Raw genomic sequence first — 21,512 nt, 5'->3', positions numbered from 1 at the left:
AAAAAAAAAAAAAAAAGAAATCAGACTACAACAGGGCTTGGACAGGATCTTCAGAAGAAGTACTCACAACTCACTTTCCACTTCTTAGACTCAAATCTGAACAAACTCTCCTAAGTCTGAAGAGAGAAGCACACCAATAGGAGACTTTATCAATCCATGGATGAGAAGTCATGCGGGTAATCAGCTGCTTCAGTCACAAGGAAGAGACAAGAGCCTGTTCTTTTGGAATCCAAAGAGAAGATACAGTATTTTCAACAGGAAAGAACCAGCTAGCTGGACACCCATGCACTAAGGCTTCAGGAAAGGTCCACATGGCAGGACTGCCAGCCCAACTCATTTGACAAAAGACGTAGGTAACAAAAACTTTCAAACTTCAATTGAGTACTCTGTTATGATACTAGAGCCCCCAGTTTACTGGCGCTACACTATTTAAAAACAAAAAAGGGTGTTGAAACTCACAACTGCAAATAGAATATTATGGTTTTAAGGCAGAATTAATGCCACCAGAAAAGGCTTCCAAAATGACATCACTTGAAAGAAAGGAGGCGGAGAGAGGCAGATACCAAGTGGCAAAAGACACTTCACAAGCTTCAGGGGCATCAGAAAGCAGTACAATCCAGAGGCCGAGCACAGTGCTCTGGAGTCTGGGTGCCTGGACTCCAATCTCCGCTCCGTAACTTATCAGTTCTGCGACCTTGGGCAAATGACTTAACCTCTCCGAGCTTCCATTTCCCTATCTATAAGTGGGCACAATAATGGTACTTGAGAAGTCTATTCGGAGAATTAAATACAATAATCGGTGCAGAAATACCACCACGCTGCCTAACATGCAGTAACCGCTCCAATGTTTGCTACTGTTTTTTTCAATTTTCCTAGTTTTGCGAACCATTCCTTTCGGGGAAGCCCGAACTGAACGCCCTAAGCGGGCCCCGCCGCGGTCCGAACCAAACACAGCTCTGCAACCAGCCACCGTCTCTCCCCCAGCAAGTTTGGAAACTTCTTCCACCCCTCACCGTAACGTCTTTGTGATTAAAAAGCTCCCAGTCGCGGGAGCCCGAGGCGCCCGAGGGAGCCCGGGGCACGTGACCCGGGTCTCCGCGGACTCGCGGCGTCGGGGACCCTCACCCGCGTTGGTAGGACCGGACGGCGGGCACGCGGCTCTGCCTGGCACCGGGGCAGGGTGGGCGGCGCCCCCGCCGCTGGTCGGCCGGCCCCCGCCCTCGGCCGCCGCCCCAGTGCCGGGCCGCCCAGGCCAGGTCGCCCTGGCCGTCCCGGGCCTGGACGCCCCGGGAAACGGGCGTGCGCGGCGCCAGCCGGGGTCACACCCGGCGACCTCTGACACCCCCGCGGACGCTCGGCCGGCCTGCCGCCGGGCCCGAAGACACGGAGCTCCCCAAGAGGCCGGGCCGGGCCTGCCCAAGACGCGGACGGCGCGCACCGGCGACCGAGGGCCGGGAGGGGGATGGGGCCGGGCCGCCACTTACCGCGGCCGCTCCGCTGGGCTCCGGGCCGGGCGCGTCGCGAGGGCTCCGCCGAGGAGAAGACGAGAGGACGATGGGAGCGAAAGAAACTCCAAGCTCCGATTCCGGCGGGCTCCTCGGCCTGTCCTAGCTTCCAACGCCGCCGCCGCCGCCGCCTCGGGCTTTATGGCCAAGACTCCGGCTCCGCTCCCACTTCCGCCACCGCCGCCGCCCCGAGCGGAAGTACCTGTCACGAGACGCTCGACGCCAGGGCTACGGGGGAGGAGCCCCGCCTCTACCGTGCGTCACGTTCAGCCTCCTCGGGCCCGGGCCTGGGTCACGTGGCACAAACATGTCTGCCCCCAGTGGCTGCGGCCATCTTTGAGGCCCGGCCGGGAGCAGGGTGGCGCCATGCTGGACCCACCCGCCGATGCCTCAGCCCCTGAACTTAGCACCAAAAGAGAAGAAAAGAAATTGAACCCACTAGAGCTCTGCGGAGGGCGGGGCACCCTACCCAGCTCCAGCTCCACCTGCACACATTAGAATCTACTCAGAACTTTGGCTCCATCTTCAAAAACATGCTCCTCTCATAGCCTTTTCTTATTGGTTCATGCAAACTTCATTCTTTTGGTTGCTGGGTACAAAAACTTTGGAATCATTCTTGATCCCCGTAGTGGGTTGAATAGTGACCCCCCTACACATGCTGGAACCCGTGGGTGTGATCTGATTTGGAAAAAGGGTATTTGAAGGTGTAATTAAGGATCTGGAGATGAGATCATCCTGGATTACCATGGGGAAACCCTAAATCCAATGACAAGTGTCCTTATAAGAGACACGGAGAAGAGAAGGCCACGTGGAGATGGAGTCAGAGGCTGGAGTGAGTAGCCATAACCCAAAGAATGCCAACAGCAAGGGCGGGGAGGGGCGGGTAGAAACAGTGTTGAGTTTAGACTTTTGTATTTGAGAGAACATATTTCTGTTGTTTGAACTACCAAGCTTGTGATGATTTGTGACAGCAGTTCTAGGAAACTAACTCAACTCCCCTGTCTATCTCTCGGACCCCTCATCCACAAGCTTCAAAAGATATCCGAAATGTGACTCCTTACTATCTCTGCCACTACCACCTGGTCTGAACCGCCATCATTTCTCACCTGGATTATGGCAACAACCTTGGTTTCCTGCTCCCACCTCATTCCCTATCCAGTCTTAACACAGTAGCCACAGTAATTCTATAAAAATGTCAAACCATGTCATTCTCCTGCTCAAACTATTCCCACAGGTCAGAATAAAAACTAAAGGCTTTACAAACAAAAGGTCCTATCCTGGGAATTCCCTGGCAGTCCAGTGGTTAGGACTCTGCGCTTTCATTGCCAAGGGCCCATGTTGGATCCGTGGTTGGGGAATTAAGATCCCGCAAGCCACCAAAAAAAAAAAAAAGTCCTGACCCCTTAGATACTTCTCGGACCTCATCTCCTTCTAACATCCCCTCTGATCAGTCTGCTCAAACTACACTAGTTTAAGAAAAGAGAAGGCACACATGTAACTAAACCCTTTGCAGTTGTATTTCTTTCGAACTGGACAGTTCTTCCCTCAGATATCTGTATGGCCACTCCCTCACTTTCTTCATGTATTGACTTAAATGCCATCTTCGCAGTGAGAATGGCCTTCCCTAAATAAAACTGAAGTTCCCCTTCCTATCACACTAGACATAAAACATCCACTTGCTATCTCCCTTCCTGCTTTTTTGTTTCTTCATATTGCTTTCTTGTTTGCTTTCTGTCCATCTCCCCCACTAGAATGGCAGTTCCGTAAGGGTAGGGATTTTGTCTGTTTCATTCATTGCCATATCCTTGATTAGAACAGTGCTGGGGCACAGTAGATGCTCAGTGAGTACCATTTATAGAGTATTCAGGGCAATGGAAGTTGGAAATGGACTCAGAAGCCAAGAATTATGGTAATTCTACCCCATTCTGCACCCATTCAAAATGCTAGGCTTAAAGAAACAACTATAGAACACAGAAAAAGGCAGAGCACAAAAATAAAAAGAGACCAGTGAACCCCCAGCTTTCTAAGAAGCAGACCAAGACGGCTATTCAAATGCAAACATGGCTATTTCTCATGAAAAAGAAAGGACTACTCCGAAGAAACCCATCAGCGAAGAAGGTGGAGTCAGGAGCTGCAGAGAATTATTCCCAAGGAGCAGGACTGGACCCTTATCAGAAAACTGACCACATGTGCCTAACTGGATTTCAAAATTGCTGTGACCCAGTGGTAGCTATGTCACTCCTGTTTTTCCCCTTTTGAACAGAAGGGTCTGCTCCGGTTGTCTTATGCTTGTCAACTCTATTTGTTGGCTCTGTGGAGAGTAGAAAACATGTCCGTAGCTCACAGGTCTTCAGATCAAGAGAAACATATTCAAGAAGCTGTTCTTGAGGAATCACAGGAACTTCGTATTCTGAGGAGCCTCATTTGCACCAGGACCTGATTTACACAAGATCCACTATGAGCCAATGATGTACTGGGATGAGATTTTTAGGGCCTCTGGGAGGAGGTGAGCATATCTGGCACGCAGGAGAACTAGACAAAATCTGTGTCCTGAAGGTAGACCACAGTAGATTAAAAAAGGTGGTAAATTCTTTGTTCCTCCTTTCTTTGAGTTGTGGAATTTACTTCCCTTCCTTTTGAATTTGGGTTGGCCTTACTTTTTTTTTTCTCTAATAAATTTATTTATATATTTATTTTTGGCTGCGTTGGGTCTTTGTTGCTATGCGGGCTTTCTCTAGTTGCGGTGAGCTGGGGCTACTCTTCATTGCGGTGTGTGGGCTTCTCAGTGCGGTGGCTTCTCGTTGCGGAGCACGGGCTCTAGGCGCACGGACTTCAGTAGCTGTGGCATGCAGGCTCAGTAGTTGTGGCTCGTGGGCTCTAGAGCGCAGGCTCAGTACTTGTGGCACACGGACTTAGTTGCTCTGCGGCATGTGGGATCTTCCTGGACCAGGGCTTGAACCTGTGACCCCTGCATTGGCAGGTGGATTCTTAACCACTGCGCCACCAGGGAAGTCCAGCCTTACTGACTTGATTGACCAACAGGATGTAGAAGAAGTGATATCCTGTGACTTCCACTGCTAGATGATCAGAAGCCTTACAGCTTTCACCCAGAACTCTTGAAATGCTCAGGCAGCAGAAGGCTAAGAAACCAGCCTCCATGCTGTAAGATTCTCAAATTATGTGTAGGTATTCTTATCAACGGCTCCAGCTAAGCCCCTGGTAGGTAGCCAGCATCCACTGCCGGCCACATAACTGAGTCGTCTGAGATGTCCAACCATATTAAACTTCAAATGACTGCAGCCCCAACTGAAAAATGATTGCAATCATACAAGAGGCCCAAGTGAGAACTACCCAATTTAGCCCAGCCAATCTACAGAACCAAGAGATGCTAATAAATTGTTTTCAGCCATACGTTTTGCGCTGCTTTGTTACACAGCAGTAGATAACCAGGATAGAGCCTATACAAAATGAACCTGGAAAGGAACAGTTATGTAAAAGACCTTTGGTAAAACAGGTTTGGTTGTTGGGGGGAAAGATCTCACAGAAAAGTTAGTTAAGGGAATGACATGATCACAGCTGTTATAGGAATCCTCTAGTAACTCGGTGTCCTGCTGAAGGTGAGAGGGGAGGAACCCTGAGCTGGGGCTGTACCTGAGGCTGGATGGGAAGTGAATGGCAGGGACTGTGTCTCATTGACCCATGAATACAATTCACTCAAGAAAATTTGTCCCCGCAATGGGACATGGATGGGATCTGGCAATATCTGGATAAGCTGGAGAGGTCAGAGGGAGAGAGGACTGGGGCCTAGAAGGAAGGCAGGCTGAAGGAGGCTGGGAGTGAGGAGTTCAGTTCTGGAAGCTGATTCAGAGGACCTCAGCAGGACGTCTCCAAGTGGAGATGCGGAGGAGGCAGCTAGGTATACTGGGCTGAGGCAGACACGGGGCAGTTGGGCATCTGGGTCCCTCAGATTAGCCTGGGTTGAAAATAGAGATTTGAGAGTAGTAAGGGGTATAGATGTGAATAAGATATCCCCTCAACGAAGTGCAGAAGTGTTTCACGCAATAAACTATTTACTGAGAATCTATTATGTGCGAGGCCTTGTTAGGTGCTGAGGACGCAAGAAAAACAAGGCCTCTGCTCTCAAGGTCCTTACTACTTTGTGCAGCAAACAATGCATAAGTAAGCACACACATACACACACACATAAATGAGAATTTCACTCAAATTTCCTTCAAGACAGAGCTGGTGAAATAAAATATGATACATCCATCAATGGAATGCTATGCAACTATAAAGAATGAGATAATTCTCCATATATTGATATGGAAATATCTCCAAGGGATATTATTAAGTGATAAAGCAAGATACAGAAAAGTATACACTATATGTTCCCTTTTTTGAAAAAAAAAAAAAAAGTGAGGGTGGAGTAAAAACAGTCTTCAGCAAATAAAAAATGTTATCTGGTATATGTGAATCAAGATTTAATCAGAGGCGCTTCCCTGGTGGCGCAGTGGTTGAGGGTCTGCCTGCCAATGCAGGGGACACGGGTTCGAGCCCTGGTCTGGGACGATCCCACATGCCGCGGAGCAACTAGGCCCATGAGCCACAACTACTGAGCCTGCGCGTCTGGAGCCTGTGCTCCGCAACAAGAGAGGCCGCAACAGTGAGAGGCCCGCGCACCGCGATGAGGAGTGGCCCCCACTCCCCGCAACTAGAGAAAGCCCTCGCGCGGAAACGGAGACCCAGCACAGCCAAAAATAAATAAATAAATTTATTTAAAAAAAAAAAAAGGTGTAATCAGAGAAGGTAGACTAAGGCATTCATGGCAGGGTGAGAACTTGCACGTTGTCATGGTTGGTAGAAAGTCTGTGCAGGCTGTTGCTTCTGTTCCAGTGCTGAGCCCAACATCACGCACTACAGGTCAGCTAGCCCAGCAAGAAAAGCTGGAGGGGGAGGAAACCACAGCCACGCGGCACCCCGTGAGGATAACGAGAACCCACGAGGGCCAGCTGGAACCCATGTCTGTCTCTCACCACCTCTAGCATCAGTGCCGTGTGTGAGTGACCTGTGCAGAGCGAGCTGCCCTGTACCACGGAGCTGCACCCCCCACGCTCGGCCCAGGATTCAGAGAAGCTGAAGGGGCAGGTCTGATAGGGGGCTGGAGGGCTGGAGGGCTGTGGGTCTGGAGGTTACCCCAAGGCCCCAAGACCAGCAGACCAGGGGCACCGTGCACAGGCGATCCCAGTGTCTGGGGCCGGTCGTGGTTTTCAGAGCATAAACAACATGACTGCTGTTTGACTTCTGCCTTCTAAATCTCAGGCAAATGTCTCACACGACCAATGTGAACACAGAGCTGTAGAGGGAAGAGCATTCTGGGAAATGTAGTTCCAGCGTGGCTGGTGCGCAACAAAGCCAGCACAGCTGATGTATGGGAGGCGCGGGGGCTAGATCCTCAGTGCGTATCTTTTATATTATCTTTATTTTTTATTTTTTTAGATTTTTGGCTGCGTCGGGTCTTCGTTGCTCTGCGCAAGCTTTCTCTAGTTGTGGTGAGCGGGGGCTGCTCTTCGTTGCGGTGCGCAGGCTTCTCATTGCGGTGGCTTCTCTTGTTGCGGAGCACGGGCTCTAGAGCGCAGGCTCAGTAGTTGTGTCTCACGGGCTTACTTGCTCCACGACATGTGGGATCTTCCCGGACCAGGGCTCGAACCCATGTCCCCTGCATTGGCAGGCGGATTCTTAACCACTGCGCCACCAGGGAAGTCCCTATATTATCTTTAAGTTTTAACTATGGGACTGTATTAACTACCACATATTTAAATTAGGGACTTCCCTGGTGGTCCAGTGGTTAAGACTCTGCGCTCCCAATGCAGGGAGCTCAGATTCGATCGATCCGTGGTCGGGGAACTAGATCCCCGCACGCCGCAACTGAAGATCCCGCACACGGCAACGAAGATCCCGCGTGCCGCAACAAAGACCCGGTGCAGCCAAATAAATAAATAAATTTTTAAAAATTATTTTAATTAAAAAATATTTAGATTAAGAAAAGAAATCCACAGAGTGATAAATGGGATGCAAGCGATAAGATGGGCTTCTCGGACGTGACGGAAGTTGGAGGAGAGGTGATATTCGACACAGGTGGTGAGAAAGGCTCCCTAAGGAGGTGACATTTGAGCAGAGAGACCTGTTGACAAGATGGAGCGACCATGCTGAGATTACCTGAGCAGAAGGTGTTACGGGATGAGGGAACAGCGGAGGCAATAGCTTTGTGCAGAGACAAGGTGTCCTGTTCAAGTGTGGTTGGGCAGAAGGAGGGAGAGAGTGGAGAGAGGGGGTGGGGAGACGGGCAGAGCCGGCTCACGCGGAATCTCATGGGTGGTGGGAAGGCCTTTGACATGTGTGTTGCGTGTGAGGAGAAGCCCGGGGAGGGTCTGAAGCAGAGCGTGTGCGTGTCTATGTGTGAGCTGTGTCTCCCTTCACAGGCCGCTTCACTGCGGCCCTTCCCCTGTTCCCACGGCGACCCTTGCCCCGTCCAGGCCCGCCGCAGCCCCAGGACACTGCTTGCTTGATGTCTGCTGATTCATTCCCTCCTCGTCCAGCCTGGGGACCAGCACCTGCCCTGGCCTGCCTCAGTGGCCCAGCACCTGCTGCGTACATGTCTGACCAATTCAATGCAGGGTCAAATGTTGAATTTTTCTATGTGATGCAGCTTTGCATGATTTATAAAGTTCTCTGAGATTTTCTATTCAAACACAGCTGGTTTGGCTCAAGGGTTCCACCTTTGGCAGTTTTCACTAGTCCAGGAGTTAGGCTGGCTGGCCCTCCACCCCTGCTCTAGTCTTCCCTTCTTGGTACTTCCCCTGACCCCAGCACTCAGCCGGAGCCCCTGTGCCTTTGAGGAACTCTCCTGAGCTCCCTGGGCCTCAGTGTCCTCGTTCTGAAATGGTGTTGATAAGCCCACCTCTCTGGGTCACTGTGGGACTCAGATGTGAAAGTGACTTACAAAGTGCCCCATCACATGTGGGGGGAGACCAGAGTTACATGTCGGTTTCTGGGTGGCGGCTTCAGGCACTTTTCTTTAAGATGTGATCACTCATCCATTCATTCAAAGGTAATTAGGGACTGCCACAACTACTGAGCCTGCACTCTGGAGTCCGAGAGCCACAACTACTGAAGCCCGCGCGCCTAGAGCCCGTGCTCCACAACAAAGAGAAGCCACCGCAATGAGAAACCTGTGCACCACAAGGAAGAGTAGCCCCCGCTCACCGCAACTAGAGAAAGCCCATGCGCAGCAAAAAAGACCCAACACAGCCAAAAATAAATAAATAAAATAAATATATTTTTTTTAAAAATGCAATTAGGGACTTCCCTGGCGGTCCAGTGATTAGGACTCTGCACTTCCACTGCAGGGGGTGCGGGTTCGATCCCTGGTCAGGGAACTAAGATCCCACATGCCGCACAGCACAGCCAAAAAAAAAAAAAAATCAGCTTCCAGGTTGACCACAGGGACACAGAGATGAACCAGCCCAAGTCCCTGAGCTCCAGGAGGTGCCAGTGGGCCGTGTGTGTTGTGTGTGGAACACCCACAAAAAGACAACCACACATCACACTAGACACTCCTCCTCCAACAACTAGCCACAGGCTGCTTTCCAGAGCCTTCCTGCCCACGAGGCTGCACGCAGCCCCCTGCCCACAGCGACCCTTTCACGGACGGGCACTCGACCAGCTCCAGGGCATCACGGTCTTTTTTGGGGGGTGGAGGGAGCAGACCTGTTGGGAGAAAGAAGACTTTTTTCCCAGGAGAAAGAGTCAGCCAGGCCTAGACTTGCTGGGGGCTTCCTGTCACCTGGAGAGCAGAGCCCGCCTGAGGCGGAGCTAGAATGTTCCTTGTTTTATGGGGAAATTCTCCCTCCTCCTAGAATTCCGCCTTCCTGAGCGCAGGGACCTTGTCTACCTGGTTTGCTGCTGTGATTCCAATGCCTGGAACAGTGCCTGGGACACGACAGATTCTCAGTGAAGAGTCACTGAATGACTGATAAATTCATTGCTCTCCCATCCCCCTACTCCTCTCCTTTCACATGAAGAACTCCCCCCTTTCCTTTAAGGCTAGTTCATCAAGAATATGCTAGTAGGGACTTCCCTGGTGGCGCAGTGGTTAAGAATCCGCCTGCCAACACAGGGGACACGGGTTCGAGCCCTGGTCCGGGAAGATCCCACACGCCGCGGAGCAACTAAGCCCCTGCGCCACAACTGCTGAGCCTGCGCTCTAGAGCCCACGAGCCACAACTACTGAGCTTGCGAGCCACAATTACTGAGCCTGCGTGCCGCAACTACTGAAGCCCGCGCGCCTAGAGCCCGTGCTCCGCAACAAGAGAAGCCACCTCAATGAGAAGCCCGCGCACCGCAACAAAGAGTAGCCCCGGCTCCCCGCAACTAGAGAAAGTCCGCGCGCAGCAATGAAGACCCAACGCAGCCAAAGATAAATAAATAAATAAATAAGATTTTTTTTAAAAAAAGAATATATTGGTAAACACACCATCACAGTACTGTGTTACAGAAGGCAACCCTACCTGCTATAACAAATAGGCCTCCAAATGAGTCAGATGTCAAACAAAACAGAAGCGGGCGGCTTTCCTCCACCCACTGACGTGGGGACCGGGCTCATTCTCCCCTGTGGCCACACCATTCCCAAGGGGCTTGTCATTGTCTAGATAGAGCTGGTAGCAGGGGCAGAACTTTGTGGAGATGGCACATCTTCTTCTTAATGCCTGGGTGTGCAAGGGACACATGCCACCTCTGCTCATGTTACTTTGGTAAGAGCTAGTCATGCTGCACACCTGGATGCAAGAGGACCTACGAAACAGGGGCCCAGGCGAGGCAACAGCTGTGCACTCCAGAAGAGGGAGAGCAAACCTCGCTGGGGAGCTGTCTGCCTCTGCCGCTGATACAGCGTGGTGATCGCTGGGTACAGGAAGTGGAGGAGCAAGGGTGGCCCAGGAGAAACACCTGAGGTAGCCCAGGAGGCAGAGTAGTCAAGGAGGGCTTCCCAGAGCAGGAGGTGCTGCGGTGACTCATGAAGGATGATTAAGAACCTGCTGGGCCAAGAGGAAGGCGACTGCTTGGGAGGGATAGCTGGGTGCGAACGTTCGGAGAAAAGACAGCGCGTGACATAACTCATTCCAGAAATTGCTGACGGTTTAGTGTCCCTGGAGAACAGAGTTCAAGGGAAGGAAGCAGGAGCAGTAAGGAAACTCACGCACAAAGACTGGGTCGCGGTGGGTCGTGAATGCCTTTGATCCGGATGTCAGCGGGGCCTTTTCCTGTTTTCCTCGTATTGACAGCCAAGACCCAAAATTGAGGCAAAAAGCATGGAGGATCTGACACTTCGATGACTAGGACCTCGGCTGAGATGGGGGCACACGCACAGAGAAGCGGCAGGACTGGCCCCGCCACGACGGCTCCCCTCCTGCCCTGCCCGCATCCAGCGGCAGCAGAATCGTGGGTAGAGGGGACAGAGGGAATTCTTGCAGGCACAGGGCCGCCGAGCCCAGAGTGCTGGGCTTCCCCTCCCCCGCCGTTGCCAAGGTGAGATGCAAAGCTGGGGCGGGGGAAGCAGGACGGACTAGCATCTCATCTCCCAGGGGAACCTCTGCGTCGTCGGCAGCAGATGTGTGGGTCCTGCCCTCTGCCTTCCGGGCAGGGACAGGAGAGGGGCTCACAGAGAAGGCTGAAGGGCAGCTGCCTGCAACCCTGCTTGGGCAAAGCCACTAGGCGGGCCCTTCCCAGAGCCAAGGGGTTGGTCCAGAGGGCAGCAGGCTTGAGCCTCTGTATCAGCGATCTACTGCTACAAAACTAAACACCCCCAAACCTGAGTGCCATAAACTTGGGGTCATTTCTTATCTCATGATTCCTGTGGGCCAGGAGGTCAGACTGAAGATCATGTGCATGACTTACCTCTACTCCGTGCTGTCTGGGGCCTCAGCTGAGACCCGTGAAGGCTGGGAGCTAGGATGATCTGAAGGCCTGCCTGGGGCTCGCTCACACGCTGGCCAACTGGTGCTGCCCAAGAAGCTTCTTTCCATAGGGCTGTTTGTGCCCACACAACACGGCAGCTGGCGTCCCCCTGAGAAAACTATCCAAAGGGCTGAGGTAGACGCTGTAACGTCGGATAGGACCGAGCCTCAGAAGTCCTATGTCATCACCTCCACAGAACTCAGCTGGTCACACAGGTCAGCTCCCATTCGGTGGGAGAGGGGACCACGGAAGGACGTGAACCCTGGTGGTAAGAATCACGGGGGCCAACGTGGAGGCTGGAGACCACAGCTCTCTCACTGGCTCCGCAGCCAGGAGGGCTGGCCAGGGACGGGGCACCTTAAGACGATGAGCCAGAGGGGCAGGAAGAGTTCAAACCTGAGTCGGCCCTCCCTCATCACGGACCTGAGCTGTGGGAAGGCCCCACAGGGCTCTGCGGCTAACTCACACATGGCCCGTGCGGGATGCAGGCCCAACAGAGATGGCAGTGCTCACGGAGCAGCTGGGACCTGAAAGACCTGTTCACAAGATGGCCCTTTCCCCACTGCTCTCCAGTGTCACCTTTGCCATAAATCGGATGACTGGGTATTTATGGGTCTATTTCTAGACTGTCCTGTTCCACTGATCTGTTTGCCCATCTTTATGCCAGTACCACACTAGATTAATCACTATACTTACATTATAGATCTTGATATCTGGCAGTGTAAATCTTCCAACTTCCTTCCTCCTCTCCTGGATGGCCTTGGCTATCATTGGTCTTCTGCATTTCCATGTAAATTTTAGAATCAACTTGTCAATTTCCACCCCAAAAAATTCTGCTAGAATATAGACTGGAATTGCATGGCATTTATACTCCACTTGGGGAGAATTTTATTGAGTTGTACACTTACTTATTATTTGAATGCTTTTTCCTATGTATGTTACACTTCAAAAATATTTAATGTCATTAAGAAATCTGCTACCCAGAGCATATTTCATACTTACATTACAAGACATTGAGATTCTTCAAACAATTAACACTAAATTTTTTTTTTAATTTTACATTTTTTTCCCAGGGGGTATGTGTTCCCTCAAATTCCACTGTTTACATACCATCTTCCCATGCCATCAATACTGCTATTTATGGAAAGGGAGTTGACTTAGAAATTTTTTAAACTTTTTTTTAAGAAAAACTTTGTATCACCATCATAAGGGGATAATGAGTCACTCTTGACATATATAGACGATAACTGGCAAAATAAGTATAATGAAAATAAGCATTATTGAATTATAAGTAGATACTGTCTGCTGAAGGAAGCCTGCTCTTTCTTTGTTCAGAATGTGTATTCGCAAGTGTCAGAGAAATGCAACATACGCACTGCTATCATACTTAGAATTTCTCCTTGAGGTATTCAGAAAGATTGGAAAATAACTGGAAAAGGAATAATTTTGTCACTTTTCTCTTTTGGAGCTAATTGTAGGTCCACAAGTAGATGTAAGGAATAATCCAGAGAGATGGCTTGAACACTTTACTGAATGTCCCCCAAGGGTGACATTTTTGCAAAGCTATAGCTCTTCAGTGTGAGGACACTGACATTGGTCATATTCAGAGTTCCTCAGTCTTACTTGTACTCCTTTCTGCGTGTGTGTGTGTGTGCGCATGCATGTGCGCCCATGCGCGTGCATGCTACGTGCTATATAACTGAATCCCCTGTGTAGGTTTGTGTATCCACCACCAGACTGTTTTTTAATTTCATCCTTACTCAGGAACCCGGGCCGATGGCGCCAGCCTCCACCACTGCAGACCACCCGCTGCTGTGTTCGTTCCAGGGCGCAAGTGTGGAAACTCCTGCTCGCCTCTTCAAGGCCTCTGCCCACATGTAAAACATGATGCCTCCATTCATGTTTCCTTAGACAAAGCCTATCACCTGGTCACAACAACTTCCATGAGGCAGGGAAGCATGATCTTACCATGACCCTGAAAGGAGGATAATCTGAGTATTAATGAACAGCATTGAATATTTGGACAGTATTTGAATATTAATGACCATTATCACACCGTTTAGACATTTCTCTCACTGACTGCACTAGTGAGCAACCTAAAAGGCCAGGACTCTATTCCATTCTTGGAAGAAACAAGGCAAACAGAACACAAACTGTTACGTAAAACTTTCAAAATAACCTGATACAGGTATTCCCCACTTTTTGAAAGTTCACTTTATGCCACTTCGCTTTTACGAAAGACCTACGTTAGTACCTGTTTTCACTAACCAAAAGATCTCTAAAGAGGATTTTCACTTTTACGAAAAAAAGGCAAAAAGCAGAAATAGTATTCATCGTGTGTTCTGCAGCAAGCTGTTACAGAGGCAGTGCACGCTCTGAGCAGGAGTGGTCCCGCCAAGCTCCTTCCCCGAGGAAACACACTCAGCACCTCAGCGTCAAGCCGCCACAAGCTTTAAACTGTGTCTGCAAGCATCTTATCCTGATTTATTCTGTGCACCTGTGAGCAAGATGTGTCCTAAGGTAACTGCTCCTTCGCGTTATGCCATTTGGCTTATGAAAGGTTTCTTAGGAACGCTTTACTTTCGGATAGTGGGGGAAAGCTGCTATTAATAATGCGGAGAGAGTAGCCTCATTTTCCTTCTCCGTGTTCTCCGGAGGTATCTCAAGTGTGGGACCGTTATCTGGATCTTGTCTCTCTCTGCCCTTTCGTTAAACCAGGCACCAGGACCCACCCATCTGGCGTCCTATTCCTCTCCTGGGTTCATCCTTTGCTCCATCCCAACGCCTGGCCTTGCGTCGCATACAGCACCCACCACGATTCCACCCTCCTACCGGGGCCTGGCCTCCACTCTGCCTCACGGATCTTTCTTGACTTTCAATGTTTCAGCCCAATGGAACTCAATAATTAAACATCGTGATAACAATTAATTTGATACTCAAAACAGAGACTCCAAAGAACTAACTGTTTTGAGTTTTCCTTTCCAGGCGTTGTCCAGATGCAGATGGAATTTTTATGCGATATTAGTACACAGACTTTTTTTTTGTTTTTTTGGCTGCACCGCGTGGCTTCTGAGATTTTAGTTCCCCGATCAGGGATGGAACCCAGGCCGTTGGCAATGAGAGCACGGAGTCCTAACCACTGGACTGCCAGGAAATTCCCTATGGACCATTTTCATACTGCCTATTTTACCTAATGTTATACCAAATGCACTTATGTTACCAAATGGTTCCTAAGCATCCTAAAATCAGCTATCACTTTCACTTTTTCTCTGATTATGTAAACAACATATGTTCATTACTGAACATTTTAGAAAAATCAGGCGTCTGTGAATAGGAAAATGAGGCACCAACAATCATCCCACCTAGAGACAACTGGTAAAACAATATGTGGTATATACATCATTTGTGTCTTTTGTCTACGTTTGATATAACACACTGCAGTAGTTACCTTCAGAAAATATCAAAATCACCTTAAAACTTAGCAGCTGAAAATGACAAGCCTTTATTATCTCATGGTTTCTGAGGGTCGGGAATCCAGGGGTAACTTGGCTGCGTGTATATGGAGGCAGTTGACGTGCTGGCTGAAGCTACAGTCACCTCAAGGCTTGACGGGGGAAGGACCCAGCTGGATGCCGACTCTCGCGGCTGTTGGCAGGCGTAGGTCTGCACTGGCTTGTCTGAGACGGCAGTTCCTCCCCACCCGGGAGCTCCACAGAGCTGCTCAGGGCCTGGAGCCACTTCCCCAGAACGAGGGATGCGTGCGAGAGGAAGGGTGATGGAGAGACTCCATCTTTTTAGAACTTAGTATCAAAAGCGACATTTCATCACTTCTGCTGTGTTGTTTGCTACAAGTGAGCCCCTAAATCTGGCCCGCACCAAAGACCAAGGGATACACAAGGAGATGAAAATCACTGGGGGTCATTTTAGACGCTGCCTTCCTACCACTTATATGAAACATTATTTTGTAACCTACTTATTTTTCATTTGTTTGAGATATAGTTCATATTCCACAAAACTTACCATTCACCAATTTTAAAGTGTACAACTCAGTGGTTTTTCGTATATTCACAGGGTTGTGGAAATAGCACCACTTACTCCAGGGCATTTTCATGACCCCATAAAGAAACTCCATGCCATTCGTAGCCACTCCCCATTCCCTCTTTCCCAGCCCCGGAGACCAGTGATCTACTTTCTGTCTCTATGGATTTGCCTATTCTGAATACTGCACATAAATGCATATATGCAGTTATCTGGATATTACATATATGGATACATATGAGTTGCATATATATGCGGCCTTGTGTTTTGGCTTCTGAGCAATAATGTTTTCAAGGTTCATCCGTATTGTAGTGTGTCGTCAGTGCTCATTCCTCTCTATGGCCAAGAAAGATTCCACTGTATGGAGAGACACATTTTGTTTATCCATTCATCAGTTGATGGATATTTGTTCTCTTTTTTGGCTATTAGGAATCATGCTGCTATTAATACGCACGTACACACTTTTGTGAACCTATGTTTTCAACTGTCTTGGGTATAAACCTGGCTGGTCATACAGTAACTCTACGTATAATTTTTTGAGGAACTGCCAAACTATTTTCCAAAGCTGCTGCATCATTTTACATTCCCGTTGGCAGTGTATGAGAGTTCTGATTTCCTGATATCCTGGACAATGCTTGTCATTGCCCATTTTTCTTTTCCTGTACTCATCCTAGTGGGTGTGAAGTGGTTTCTCATTGTGGATTTGATCTGCATTTTCCTAGTGACTAATGAAGTTTGTATATTTTCATGTGCTTATTGAACTTTTGTATACCTTCTCTGGAGAAACGTCCATTCAAATCCTTTGTCCATTTTTCAATTGGGTTGTCTTATTATTGTGTTTTTTATATATTCTGGGTAATACATCCTTAGCAGATATATGATTTGCAAATATTTTCTTCCATTCTGTGGATTTTTTCACTTTCTTGACAGTGTTCTTTGACACATGAAAGTTTTAAAATTTGATTAAATCCCATTAATTTTTTTCCTTGGTTGCTTGCGGTTTAGATGTCATAGCTAAGAAACCATTGTGTACTCTAAGGTCATAAGTATTTGCATCTACGTTTTCTTCTTTGTTTTTTTTGGCCGCACAGCTTGCAGGATCCCAGCCACCCGACCAGGGACTGAACCTGGGCCCTCAGCAGTGAAAGCGTGGAGTCCCAACCACTGGACTGCCAGGGAATTCCCACATTTTCTTATAAAAGTTTTACAGTTTTAGCGGTTGCATTTGGGCCTTTGATCAATTTGAATTAACTTCTGTATATGGTATCGTTAGGGATCCAACTTCATCCTTTTGCAGTGGTCCCAGTACCATTTGTTGAAAAGAATATTCTGATCCCATTAAATGAGCTTGTCACCCTAACTGAAATCAATTGCCTGTAGATGTATGGGTTTATTTCTGGACTCTCTAATCTGTTCCATTAATCCACATGTCTATCCTGATGCCAGTACCACATTGTCTGGATTACTGTTACTCTGCAGTAGTTCTGAAATTGGGGAGTGTGAGGTCCTCCAACTTTGTCCTTATTTTCCAAGGTTGTTTTGACTATTCTGGGTCCCTTGCACTTCCAAGTAGTTAGGATCAGCTTGTCAGTGTCTGCCAAAAAAAAAAAAAAAAAAAAGGCAGCTGGGTTTTGATACAAATTGCATTGTATCTATAGATCAGTTTGGAGTGGATTATCATCTTAACGATATTATGTCTTCCAATCTATGAATGCAAGGTGTGTTTCCATTTATTTAGATCTTCTTTAATTTCTTTCAACAATGTTTTGAACTTTTCAGTGTATAAACCTTGCACTTTTGTTAAATTTATTCCTAAGTATTTTATCCTTTTCAATCTATTACAAATGGAATTTTCTTAATTTCATTTTCAGATTCTTCATTGCTAGTGCACAGATATAAAACTTCTTTGTATATCTATCTTCTATCTAGCACCCTTGCTAAGCTTGTTTATTAGCACTGTATGTTGTGTGTGTGTGTATTTATTCCTTAGGAGTTTCTATATGTAAGATCATGTCATCTTTCTTTCCAATCTGAATGCCTTTTAGTCATTTTCTTGCCTAACTGCTCTGGCAAGAACTTCCAGAACAATGCTGAAAGGAAGTAATGAAAGCAGACATCCTTGTCTTATTCCTAATCTCAGGGAAAACTTCTTATTCTTTCACCATTAAATATGATGTTAGCCATGGATTTTTCTTAGATGCCTTTTATCCATTTGAGGAAGTTCTCTTCTGTTCTTATTTTGTTAAGTGGTTTTTAAAAATCATATACAGTATTGGATTTTGTCAAACGCTTTTTCTGCATCTACTGAGATGCTCATGTGTTTTTTTCCCATTTTGTTCAATTAATATGGTATATTACATTAATTGATTTCCATATGTTCAACCAGCTTTGCATCCTGAGATAAATCCCAGTTGGTCATGGTGTATAATCCTTTTTATATGCTACTGGATTCAGTTTGCTAGTATTTTGTTCAGGACTTCTGTATCTACGGTCACAAAACATACTGGCCGGTAGTTTTCTTTTCTTGTGATGTCTTTGTCTGGTTTCGGTGTCAGGGTAATTCTGACTTCAGAAAATGAGTTGGGAAGTGTTCTCATAATTTTTGGTGAAAACTGGACATTTTAAATAGTTGAATGTACAGCTCTAGAAATAAGATTTTCTCTGTCCCCAAGGTCTGTTGTCATTACTGCTTGTCGTGGTAGTTAAGTAACTACCCTGAACTAATTCTATAGTGTCTGTATTCTTTGTCACATAAGGTCACTGAAGTCTCTATTCAGTTAAGTTAATGGTCAGCTAATGACAGGACACAGATTTCTTTAAATGCCTGGAACAAATAAATCTCCCATTCTTTGCCAAGGGGCTGTGAGTGTGGCTAGGACAGACTTTCAGGGTGCAGACAGGCAGTTTACAACTCCACCTTAGACTTCATTTCCTGCGTGGGCAATGCTTCAAGGTCAACAAAGGTGAGAGCTTAGGGCTTTCTGAGTTCTTTTCTGAGCAAGTGCACATCCCTGGGTACACAGACCCACACGTGTGCACGACCACCCAGACTTCCCGGAACGCGTCAAAGCTTCCAAAGCCCTTATGGAACTCTATTCCCTAAACTTTTCTTTTAAGCTTTGTTTTTTTTTTTTTTTTTTTCAGGTCTACTGTTTGACCCAACTCTTACCTGCTGCCTCTAACAATCACATAGTTAAAAAACTTGCCTGTAATTGTTTTTTTTTAAATGTCCCTAGAGAGAAGACTTTTCACACTGAGAGAGCTCCAAGGCAGCCTTGCAACTGAGGGCTTCCAGGGAACCACCAGACTGATCAAATAATGGCATCCATTTGAGAACGTGTCTTTAAAGAGTTCTAGCTCCATTCTTCTTCCTCTGGTAGCTGCCATGCGGCACCAGAAATGCAGGCTGTTATTTTTAAAGGCTACTGTGGATGTGGAGAACAGAGGATGAGTCTAGGGCAAGTTAAAATGTCATAACACTCACTGTTCACCCTTATTCTTTTTTTTTTTTTTTTCAATTTTTGAATTTTATTTTTTTATACAGGTTCTTATTAGTTATCCATTTTATACATATCAGTGTATACATATCAATCCCAATCTCCCAATTCATCCCACCACCACCCCCCCCCCCCCGCCGCCACTTTCCCCCCTTGGTGTCCATACGTTTGTTCTCTACATCTGTGCCTCTATTTCTGCCCTGCAAACCAGTTCATCTGTACCATTTTCCTAGGTTCCACATATAAGCGTTAATATACAATATTTGTTTTTCTCTTTCTGACTTACTTCACTCTGTATGACAGTCTCTAGATCCATCCAAGTCTCTACAAATGACCCAATTTTGTTCTTTTTAATGGCTGAGTAATATTCCATTGTATATATTTTCCACATATTCTTTATCCATTCGTCTGTTGATGGGCATTTAGGTTGCTTCCATGACCTGGCTATTGTAAATAGTGCTGCAATGAACATTGGGGTGCATGTGTCTTTTTGAATTATGGTTTTCTCTGGGTATATACCCAGTGGTGGGATTGCTGGGTCATATGGTAATTCTATTTTTAGTTTTTTTAAGGAACCTCCATACTGTTCTCCATAGTGGCTGTATCAATTTACATTGCCACCAACATGCAAGAGGGTTCCCTTTTCTGCACACCCTCTCCAGCATTTGTTGTTTGTAGATTTTCTGATGATGCCCATTCTAACTGGTGTGAGGTGATACACCTCACTGTAGTTTTGATTTGCATTTCTCTAATAATTAGTGATGTTGAGCAGCTTTTCATGTGCTTCTTGGCCATCTGTATGTCTTCTTTGGAGAAACGTCTATTTAGGTCTTCTGTCCATTTTTTGATTGGGTTATTTGTTTTTCTAAGGTTGAGCTGCATGAGCTGTTTATGTATTTTGGAGATTAATCCTTTGTCCGTTGATTTGTTTGCAAATATTTTCTCCCATTCTGAGGGCTGTCTTTTCGTCTTGTTTGTAGTTTCCTTTGCTGTGCAAAAGCTTTGAAGTTTCATTAGGTCCCATTTATTTTCGTTTTTATTTCCATTACTCTAGGAGGTGGATCAAAAAAGATCTTGCTGTGATTTATGTCAAAGAGTGTTCTTCCTATGTTTTCCTCTAAGAGTTTTATGGTGTCCAGTCTTACATTTAGGTCTCTAATCCACTCTGAGTTTATTTTTGTATATGGTGTTAGGGAGCGTTCTAACTTCATTCTTTTACATGTAGCTGTCCAGTTTTCCCAGCACCACTTATTGAAGAGACTGTCTTTTCTCCATTGTATATCCTTGCCTCCTTTGTCATAGATTAGTTGGCCATAGGTGCGTGGGTTTATCTCTGAGCTTTCTATCCTGTTTCACTGATCTATATTTCTGTCTTTGTGCCAGGACCATATTGTCCTGATTACTGTAGCTTTGTAGTATAGTCTGAAGTCAGGGAGTCTGATTCCTCCAGCTCCGTTTTTTTCCCTCAAGACTGCTTTGGCTATTCGGGGTCTTTTGTGTCTCCATACAAATTTTAAGATTTTTTGCTCTAGTTCTGTAAAAAATGCCATTGGTAATTTGATAGGCATTGCATTGAATCTGTAGTGTTCACCCTTATTCTTGAATAAATGCTCTCCAGCTTGTTTCAAGACTTTGGCTAGTTTCCACACTTCTCAAAAAGTTGATTCTGACAATTCTTGCCAATTTTCTGGTTGACTTTACGGAGGAAGCAATTTCTGTAATCCTCACACTGCCATTTTCACTCACACCTACTTGTGTTGAAACTTGAAACTAAACCTTGAAATTTTTCAAATATGACTAATTATTCCAAAGTATGATCTTCTCATGACTGATTAGCATTCCATTCTATGAATACATTATTGTTTACTTAACAGCCACCTCCCAACTGGTAGACATTAGGTGGTGGAAGGCTCCAGGGACATGCAGGAACCAGCTTGTGCTGACTCTGAAGAGCCACTTGTGTACATCTCTTCCCAATTCCCTCCTTCAGTAAAGTTCCACTGGTAGCTTGAAATCAGCCATGGTGGAAACGCTTACACCACAAAAACTGGCAAAATTACAAAATATTTCCCCCCACCCACAAATGACAGGCAGCTTTTAAGCATTTAACTGCACATCACTGGGTGCAGATATCATAACAGAGAGCCATAATAGGACCATGTGTTTTTTTGTTTGTTTTGTTTTGGCTGCGTGGCATGTGGGATCTTAGTTCCCCGATCAGGGACTGAACTTGTGCCCTGCAGTGGAAGTGCAGAGTCTTAACCACTGGACCACTAAGGAAGCCTAGGACCACGTTTTATTAATTTGTGTATCCTTAAGACTCAGCAGGAGGCCTAGTACACAGTAGGTGATCAAAACTTTTTTGTTCTTTTCGTGTACACACTTCCTGACATAGGTGGATTCCCAGTTTGAACCTTATTTTATAATCTTCCTTGATTTAGCATAACTTCAAAGCATATTA

General features: G+C 46.9%; 1 protein-coding gene and 1 long non-coding RNA gene across 2 annotated transcripts in view; both read right to left on the bottom strand.

Annotated features, from left to right (window-relative positions):
- RAB7A (RAB7A, member RAS oncogene family) overlaps positions 1-1,676 on the bottom strand; it is a 70,359-nt gene extending 68,683 nt beyond the window's left edge. Inside the window, exon 1 of the mRNA XM_082345323.1 lies at positions 1,485-1,676. The gene's annotated coding sequence lies outside the window, so the exon portion shown is untranslated. The remainder of the gene's footprint in view (positions 1-1,484) is intronic.
- Positions 1,677-1,713: 37 nt separating this feature from the next.
- The window catches only part of LOC309607125, a 42,942-nt gene continuing 23,143 nt past the window's right edge, over positions 1,714-21,512 (bottom strand). Inside the window, exon 3 of the long non-coding RNA XR_014232260.1 lies at positions 1,714-13,491. This is a non-coding gene — a long non-coding RNA (uncharacterized lncRNA). The remainder of the gene's footprint in view (positions 13,492-21,512) is intronic.

Source organism: Balaenoptera borealis, assembly GCF_965194805.1.
Source record: "Balaenoptera borealis genome assembly, chromosome: 12".
Classification (NCBI taxonomy): Eukaryota; Metazoa; Chordata; class Mammalia; order Artiodactyla; family Balaenopteridae; genus Balaenoptera; species Balaenoptera borealis.
The sequence above is the reverse complement of the archived record's forward strand: the minus strand, read 5'-3'. Positions and strand labels throughout refer to the sequence as shown.